The 9,864-nt window shown below is 39.0% G+C and overlaps 1 long non-coding RNA gene across 2 annotated transcripts; it reads right to left on the bottom strand.

The window, feature by feature from the left end:
* Window positions 1-2,848: 2,848 nt before the first annotated feature.
* LOC121393792 lies at window positions 2,849-9,748 on the bottom strand. 2 transcript variants are annotated; one of them, XR_005961362.1, is made up of 6 exons: window positions 9,331-9,748; window positions 8,231-8,328; window positions 7,443-7,514; window positions 6,679-6,845; window positions 5,145-5,273; window positions 2,849-3,974 (listed from the first exon to the last, which is right to left on the bottom strand). It is a non-coding gene; the product is annotated as an uncharacterized LOC121393792 (long non-coding RNA). The 2 variants fall into 2 exon arrangements; XR_005961361.1 differs by having other exon boundaries at window positions 8,231-9,748.
* Between the last annotated feature and the right edge of the window lie 116 nt (window positions 9,749-9,864).

Raw genomic sequence — 9,864 nt, 5'->3', positions numbered from 1 at the left:
CAGGGCTGGATTTCCTGGGTGAGCGCCCCAAGGCTGCACGGTCCTAGTGCCCGCGCGCAATACCCTCCTTCCCTTGTGCACACGCCTGAGCCCTGCGGAGCTCTGTGTCCCCAGTGCTCCCTGAAAGGGTCTGGGTGGCATGTCGCCCCTAATATTTGGCCATCTTGCCCGGGCATTTGTGACCTCGCAAAAAATCTGGGCTTGATTCCACCCCCATCCTGCAGGTTAACCATGATTCTTGCAGGAACATAGTCATGTATTTTCTTGACCCCATGATGCTGTGCTGAACAAGGTACAAATGCCACGGTTACAAGAATGACAACTTTTTTGCAATGTTTTAAAAAGCTCGAGAATCCAACCATCAAAGCTCTGGTATACTCAGGTCTTCAGGTGTACTGTACTACCTGCCAGGATGCTATTTGTACAAAACGTATAAAAAGCAAAAAGGTTGCCGTCTCCCCTTTCTACCCCCCACTTTCAAGTGAGGAAGGGACAGAGGTGTCACTTTACAGACAAAGCGAGTGCCCCAAGTGGTCCCACCTGTCACCAGCAGGGCCGCCATCAGGGGGGGACAGGGGGGACAAGCGTACCGGGCCCGGGCATGAAGGGGGGCCCGGCAGCGCTGCATTTTTTTGAAGATCCGGGCCCCCCTTACGAGCGCCCGAGCCGTACGTCTTGCCTCTTCAGTGCCGAATGCGGAAGTGCCGAAAAGCCGAAGCCGATGCGACGAAAAGACCCGAAGTCACGGAAAAAGCCGAAGTCCCGAAGTCACGAAGCGCCGAAAAGACCCGAAGTCACGAAAACAGCCGAAGCCGAAGTCCTGAAGCGGTGAAAAGACCCGAAGTCACGAAAACAGCCGAAGCCGAAGTCCTGAAGCAGCGCAAAGACCCGAAGTCACGAAAACAGCCGAAGCCGAAGTCCTGAAGCGGTGAAAAGACCCGAAGTCACGAAAGGAGGCGAAGTTGAAGTACTGAAGCCATGAGTTCAATTCTACTGAACACCAGTTTGTGTTTTTTTTTTTTTAATCCCCTGGCCACCAATGTATTATTTTAATATTCTATAGGCCCCTGCCACCAATCTTTTTTTTAAAACTTTTGTTTTTGGGGCCCCAATTTTTTTTTTAACTCGTAAGGGGCCCCTTGCCACCATTGTTTTTTTTTGGGTTTTTTTTTAAAAAAAAAAATTAATTTTCTTTTTGGTGGCCCCAAATTTTTTAACTTGTAAGGGGGCCCCTGCCACCAGTTTTTTTTTTTTTTCAAAAAAAAATTATTATTTTTTTAAATTTTTTTTGGGGCCCCAATTTGTTTTTAACTTGTAAGGGGGCCCCTGCCACCATTTTTTTTTTTTCAAAAAAATTTTTTTTTCTCCAAATTTTTTTTTTGGGGCCCCAATTTGTTTTTAACTTATAAGGGGGCCCCTGCCGCCAATGTTTTTTTTTTTTTTCAAATTTTTTTTTGGGGCCCCAATTTGTTTTTAACTTATAAGGGGGCCCCTGCCGCCAATGTTTTTTTTTTTTTCAAAAAAAAATTAATTTTTTTTCAAATTTTTTTTTGGGGCCCCAATTTGTTTTTAACTTAGAAGGGGGCCCCTGCCACCAATGTTTGTTTATTTTTTAGTTTTTTTTTACATTTTTTTTTGTTGGGGCCCCAAGTTTTTTTTAACAGGGGGCCCCTGCCACCAATGTTTTTAAAAAAAAAAAAATTTTAATTTTTTTTTTTTTGGGGCCCCAATTTTTTTTATAAGGGGGCCCTGACCATCAATAGCTTTTTACAACTTGTGTGGGGGGGGGGGGGTTACTTTTTTAGCGCTGATGTCTGTGTGGTCTTTTAACTGCGATGTGGGCGGGATATGGGGCGGAGCTTGGTCGTCAGTGTGGGCGGGGCCCAGGGGGCCCCAAAAATTTTGTTGTACGGGGCCCCGTGATTTCTAATGGCGGCCCTGGTCACCAGTCATACCTCTTAAACTGGAAGGCCTGCTTTATTTGTCAGGCTTGTATTGATAAGGTCCAGTTGGAGCATTTATCACCCCTTATGCATAGCAGCAATTGTTATTTATGATTATTATACAGACTGTTTGTAGAAAACATATGGGTCAGTCTGTATATGAGCACCGCTTTACTAACTATGTCAGTTTTCTAAACATGGACATTCCATACCACTGACTTCTACATACCTGACAAAGTCCATTGCAGTGTATAATGGCAATAATTCTGCCTTAACTGTGGAATAGACACAATAGAACTTTTATATATAAAATGTATGCACATAGGGATCTCTCTCTCCAGTATTTTACCTGATACACCTTGATAAATATGTTATTTGTTTCACACTTTTTTGCCATACAAATTAGTCCAAATGAGTCCAATGTCCAAACACTTATAGATTTTATATAAATCTTTATTACTTTTTATAAATAAAGAATTTAATTACAACCAATTCATGAAAAAAAAAGATTATTCTGGTAGTTTAGGGAATTTGAAATTATATTTTTAGTTAATTTATTTTTGCTGTGGATAGTATGGTTTTAGGTTCTTAACTTCTGACATATTACTTTTAAAAACGTTTAATCTCATCCTATCCTGCTAAATTGTCCATATTGTAATAAAGGTGTGGGATCTATTATCCAGAATGTTTGGTCTATATTACCATTAAAAGGCAGTCAACCTCCAAACAAAAACTTGGCTAATATAAGAAAACATAATTCTCAGCACTTTTGCAAAACACATTCATTACAAATTTTCTATGGTTTTTAAGTTATTTGTATATGTATTGCTATTGAAAGCAGTGTTTGTCCCTTTCTATTCTCAGTCCTGGCTCAGACAGTTGATACAATGTAAAACAAGGCAGCTGATTAACAGACCTGTCTTTGCTGGGACTTGTTAAATTGTTTAAAAAGGAACAACCAGGAGTTAAGAAATTGTTGCTTTCAAGAGCAACAATTTTCAATTTTATAACTTTACAAGCACTAAACATTTTTAATGAATGTTTATTGGAAATTTACTTAAAATGTTTTCTTTTATTAGGCAAATTTTTATTTTGGGGGTTCATTTAAATACAATGCACTAATTATTAAAGAGAAAAACATGTAAAAAAAGAATTTCTTGTTTAAATAGTAACATTATATTTTGAACTTTGTGGATAACAGATCTCATACCTGTATGGTAGTTAAAGTTTAAGACTTAATTCCTACTTTTTATTCACATAAATCCTATTTATCATAAAGCTTAAGCCAAAGACAGTAGCCGATGTTAAGGGCTAGGGGTGAAGGCCGATGGAATGGGCCAATGTTGGGGCCGATGGTGAGGGCCAGAAACAGTACCCGGTGGTAAGGGCAAGAAGTAAAGATGGTTGAATGGGCAACTGCAGAAACAGTGAGTGATGGAAAAGGCCGATGTAATGGGCCAGAGACGGTAGCCATTGGAAAAGGCTAGGGGCAGATGGAAAGGACAAGGTTTGGTAAAAACAAAGGGTCAAAAATAAACGTTAGGGAAAAATGACAAAGGCCAGAGACTTAAGATGTTAATGGCCAATGATAGAGCCAAAGGACAATGGTTACTGCAGGTGCCATGTAAAAGGCCAAGGGGTGTTGACGACATCAAGAGGCAGGTTATGAGAAACTGGGACTAAGACTGGAACTGGCGGAGGTCTAATAACAGGACCAAAGAAAGGATGGAGATTATAAGGAACTGGTGGTAAAGGCTGTTGGTAGAAGCCGACATGAGGCAAATATGCAGCGTAAAGCTGGACGGGGAAGCCAAAAGGACCAAATGGAGCCGATAATGGAGCGGGATGGTATGGAGAGAGGATGGCCATTGGCTGGGCCTGAGAATGGCAGAGTTTCCTGGATGTCCACAAATGGCTCAGCTGCTCCAACTGGGATGCCGGCGTGACATATCTTGAAGACATCTTGTATTTTATAGACTCCAAGAACGACAGCGGCTTTTCAGTCGTCTTGCTGAAATCCACCAATGGAACCTGCAGTAAAGCAAAAAATACATTTAGCTTTTTTTTCATTCACAATAAAATAACTTCATAATACTGAACATCTGCTGACATTGCAGTGAAATGAATATTACAGTAACAAATGTAAAGTAAATACTGCTTTTCTTATTGTTGGAGCAGGATAACCAAGTTTTGCACAGGGTCAATTCTGCACCTCCCTGTGTAATTGTATTATTCCGTAAATTGAAAAGTTTGGTGTTTCTGGAATTTTTTTTCTCTATTAAAGCTGGGAGATATTTCATACTAGAAGGACATTTGAGCCGCTAGATAAGAAGTTAATTGAAACCTAAGAGAATGTTGAGAATGCTAGCGGTGATTGTCATTGAGAAGATGCTTTTGAGTGCCCCAGTGAATAAACCAGAGTTGGGAGGGTAATGGCCAAATTACAGGCTTATCTCTCCAGTTTAATGAACATAAAAGGATTCGAGATACAAAGTTGTAAACGTACTTCTAGTCTTCCAGCTACTTATCTCCAGAAGGGTTACACAGAATTAGGAAAAATTACACTCTACAGTGGTGTTCTCACATCAGAACTAAACTACTATCCATTTTAACTATAACATCCCTCTGCTCCAGACCCAGACTGGCAATCTATGGGCTGCTGTATGATGCCATAGAAAGTCACTATTTAGTGGGCTGGTGGGAGCTGTTTGTACCTTTGTGTACTTGGAATGCCAGGGCCTTTTTGACTCCCAGTCAAGACCTGCGCTGCACCGACTGTCCCCACTGCCTGAAATTGAGTGGCTGCACCAAATCCGCTGTTCATCTCTGCACTTTGTTGGCAAATACAGGGAGAGGGTTTAATGCAGTTAAAGACACAGCACTGTGCAGGGTGGCCAGCAGTTACAAAACAATGGAGCAGTCTAGGTATTATTTTTCTTGAATTTACAGAATGCTGGGTTGCTAAACTCTATATACATGGCATTGCTTTATCATTGCAAGACGAGTGAATTAGGCAAAAATGTATAGCTGATTCATTATATAAAACACTTCAGTGAACTGTTTTACCAGTTTTGTGTGCAGTGTGGATAACAGATCCAATACTTAGCAAAGTAGTAGGGCAGTGGCACTGGTGGATGAGCAAAGTGTAATGTCTAAAGATAAATCTGTGTGTTTTCATTCATACGGCAGACATGTACTTACTGCTATTGGTTTGGAAGGGGTTGGTACATTCAGATTTTCCAGCTTCACCCAATCGATGGAATGCAAAAATGAGTGCTCCCGAATGTTCCCACTGCAGCCTAGTCGCTTCTTAGGATCTTTTGTCAGAAGCTAAAGTATAAGAAAAAGAGATCAGTGATTTATATATATCGCTCCTATATTACACCTGCCATTTATATCACAAAGAGCCAGTCACTTTGCCTGCAAACTATACTAATACCATGAGTAACCAATAGTGTATAAACTGGAGACGGGTCCGGAGGACCTCAATAAAATAAAACACTCCTAATTAACAAAAAATCAATCTAGTCTAAATAAATCAACTCAATCCTTTAATTCGGTACTTAATACAATGGCTGTCCTGCCTGCCACACTCAAAAAGTAGCAATTAACGACCGTTTAAACTAGATAATCCCTATATTAAATACTGTACATTCTAAATTAACACCAAACAATAATATCCACATAAATAGATATCATCAAAGTTAAAAAAATTCACTTGGTCCTTCCCCTGATCAAACTTACCTACTTATCAAGGGGCTGTCCGGACAAGTTTGACAAAATTTGGCAGCCATGGACTGATGCTGAGGGCATAACTGATGTAGGTGAATAAAAATGTATATCAAATGGACATGGGAAAATCTGTACACACGCTCTGTATCTGATGAATGGTAATGTAAATGGTCAGTGTCTCCCAGGCGGGAACATACCCCCCCTCCCCCTTGTCTTGTGAATGAAAAACAATAAAAATTGTTGGTTTAAAAAAAAAAAAAATTCACTTGAAACAAGGGGTTGGTGCAGTTCATCAAGATTTATACACAAAGAATTTGTAACAAAATGAAGATTAATATGCTCATTAAATGATGATGGTAATGTATATGAAAATGTTACAGTTATGTAATTGATGAAATGATTGATGTGGAGAATATGAATATATACTATGTAATATATGTGCACCAACCCATTCTTGTTAAAACCCTGAAACGCCTAGGAATTCATAATAATATATATATTTCACTTTAATGCGTCAAGCAGTGTCAACATTTTAGCTTTAGAGCCTTTCTCAAACAAACTGGCCCCAAAAGACAATAAAAGATCAGTAGTGGGTGTTACTCGCCTACATGACAAATAGCCCCATGTTCTAAACAAGTTACATCACCTGCAAAATTCTAGACCCACCCACCACCATCACATAATACATTGTGTGTATATATATCCTAAAGAAAACCTGCAGTTCTTGTCTTATAAAATGGGCTTTATTTGTGTACAGCAAATGCATCCAGTCAGGGCTACTGCTAGATCTAGTTATGTAGTTATCACTCCCCAGAAATAGATATATGACAGCAGCAGGGCTGGATTTCTCTTCAGGGATCCCAGAGAAAATTTCAGGTGCGGCCGGGTGACATGCCACCCCTTAATTTGAACCACCCTAGGCTTGGGTGTTTGTGGCCTTGCTACAAATACAGGCCTGTATAGCAGAGCTATTGACATCCCTTGTATAAGTTCGTATATTCACCTGTCACAGGAGATCTTGCAGTTCTTTGTTGAGCCATTTTGGAATGCAGGGCTCCTTATAGAGAATGGCGTTGGTGAACTTTGACAAGAATGGATGAGATCCGGTGGCCGTCTTATATATGGTGATTCCAAGGCTCCACCAGTCTATTCCTGCATTATATTCCTTATCTTTGATCACCAAGGAAAGAAAAAACATGTAGAGAATTATAATTACCCAGTGTTTTTACGTATGCATTGTTGTACCTATTCACATCATTTGTTTTGGACAAATGAAAGGGAATTCGTTTTTCTTAGTGTACAAGGCCAGTGTTACAGCAGCCCTATAAATAATTATAGCAGCCTTAATTACTACTATGTCTTGTATCTTGTTTTATATTATATACATCTATACATATCTGTCTATAAACTTAGGTAACTGACAGAAGCATTTCTAGCAGGGGCTTCTATGGAGCCACAAATCTTTACTGTTAAGGGACTGTGATGGAGGTTTAGGCCTCGTACAGAAGCCCAAAACATTAGGTACATAATTATGAGCCCAATTCATTGTTTAGTTTTCTTCTATAAGGGTATATTTAAAAGAGAAAGATAATGAGAGGTAATATTTTTGATCCACTGAATGATATATGCATCCTAACTCTTTATCCCAGGCTAGCAACTTTTAAGAAGTTGGATAATAAGCACAATCAAATCATTCTCCCTCAATTTGCTTCATTGATCAGAAACCTAACACCTCAGTGCAATATGGATTTGCTTTGAGTCTCTTACCTCTGGGGCCATGTAGGGCAATGTTCCTTGTACTCCTTGTTGGTCACTAGGACATTATCTGCTTTGAGATCTCTACAAGTTGCAGATTAGGGATGAGAAAATTAAAATGAAAAGCAGGTCAGTGATATTGCAAAGTTATAAAAGGATAACAAATATGGAGCAGGAGAGCTGCAAATATAAAAAATGTAATAATGGAAAAATAATAAGTATAAAATGTACAATTTTCAGGGAAACAGTTGAATCAAACAGCTCCAGGCAGTATTTTTAAACTGCAATGTGTTTATTAGCAGTGTAGTCACACTACATGTTTATCAAGTCTTTGATAAAGGACTTTGCCGAAACATGTAGTGTGTAGTGCCTACGCTGCTAATAAATAAGCTAGTAGGCACGTCTGCTCAGGTCGCCATCTTGGATCCACCCCCCACTATAGTCATTTTGACTGCAAACTACATTAATTTTATGCCATGATTATACTCTCATTTATTTTTGTTTATGGCTATGACTACATAAAAAAATAGGCATTAGCGTAGTAAGAATACAGGATTCATGGCAAAGGGAAGTGGGGCTACTGGACAGCACTTTTTAAAAGAGAAATATATTGTTGATTACATCATCAGATACACATAAAACAAGTAATATTTCTCAAGTGCGGTAATAAAATGATAGTGGAAAAAAACAAAATGGTGACTGTCTCCTTGCTTTTATATGGACTATAAACATCCAGGTCCTCTAGGTAACACCCTCTCTGCCTGTTATGTCTTATTCCTATCACCCAATGAGCCACTTACCTTACTGAGTCCATCTTCAGAAGTCCTGAATCCAGGATCTTTTGATCCAGGGTCCCTCCGCTGATGTACTCCATGACCATAACAGCATGCCGCTGGTTCTAGAAAGAAAAGAAAAAACTTCTAAAGCCCAAACATATATGACCCCAACTCACATGAATGATTATGGCCTTTTGCATAAAACTATTGTTTTTTTTGGGGGTTTTTTTTAAGAGGAAAGCTGATCTATTGTCTTTCAAGTTCTTTCTTGTCATATTATCCTGATGAAGATGATCAAATTATGAGGATGCATTGACATTACTATACACACACAATGGCTGAAGAAAACACCAACTTGGAAATTCTTAGTAAACATATCTACTACAGACATTGTTGGTGCAACGTTCCCATAATGGAGAAGGATCTGTAAGTATTGTTAACCCCATTATTGAGCTCGTGGTATGATATAAAAAATAGGGCAACTGGCAGGAGACCCCAGCACAGACATTACAGCACAAGACAGAAGTCACTAATGGATTTTGTGTTTGAGGAGGCTAACAAAAGATAGAGAAATCATGTATAGTCAGATAAATAGGCACTGACAGATATAGAGATAGGCTGGGAGATATATTCAGCTTACATGGATACAAATATATAGATGCAGTCATAGAGATAAACATATAGACACTGACACAGAAAGGCAAATTAACATAAATACATATAGACAGATAGTTGATAGATATAGATTTGAAGTGAATCAATTAGATTAGAGACAAATAGAGAAAGTGGAAAAAACTGGTTGGGATTTTAATAGGCACAGTTCACCGTTTAACAAACCAACCCCTTAAATTCCCATAAAAGTAAGAGCTATGAAATTTCTCTTTGGTGAACTGTGGTAAGTTCTACTTCACCCTTTGATAGATACAATTCCATTAATGTTTTGACACTATCTTGTACCTGAGTATGGAAGGATCCATATCCTTGACAAAGGCTGGACCTGGTCGCTCTTCTTTATGACCTTTATGGCCACGTGCTGGCTCTTGTTGGGCAAAGATGCCAACATCACCTGGAAATAAATAATAGCAGCATCCCAACTTCATTTAAAATGACTTGTTTTTACTTACCCTCTGTTTTGATGGAGTCCTCATCATTTCGGGGTCTTTTTCTTTCCTTCTTTTCTTTCTTCTTTTCTTTTTCCATATTATCTTCCTCGATGTTGTCACTGCACTGATGTTTCACCTTTTTCTTCCTTTTTCTCCTACTTTCCTTTTCAGCACTGATGTCCATCTTTCTCTTCACCGTGATGGTATCTCACGAAAAAATAGATGTGACTCAGTATAGTCCTCAAGAAGGAGCACTCACTCTTGAGAAAGGCTGGTGTTCCAGTCAGCTTTGTGCCCACATTAAACTTTTTTGATTATTCTTAAGACCTGTGAGTGCTCCTTCTTGAGGAATATATATATCTATATATATATATATATATCTATATATATATATATATATATGCGCACACACACACACACACACACACACACACACACACACACACACACATATAGACATATAACTAGATAGGTGCACTCAGATAGCCATGTTAATGCCTAGGTGCTGGACAAAAATTCATATCTATAAAACAAAAAAAACTTCCGCACACATAG

The sequence above is a fragment of the Xenopus laevis genome, chromosome 1L, assembly GCF_017654675.1.
Source record: "Xenopus laevis strain J_2021 chromosome 1L, Xenopus_laevis_v10.1, whole genome shotgun sequence".
Classification (NCBI taxonomy): domain Eukaryota; kingdom Metazoa; phylum Chordata; class Amphibia; order Anura; family Pipidae; genus Xenopus; species Xenopus laevis.
Note: the sequence above shows the minus strand (reverse complement) of the source record. Positions and strands in the feature narration are given on the sequence as shown.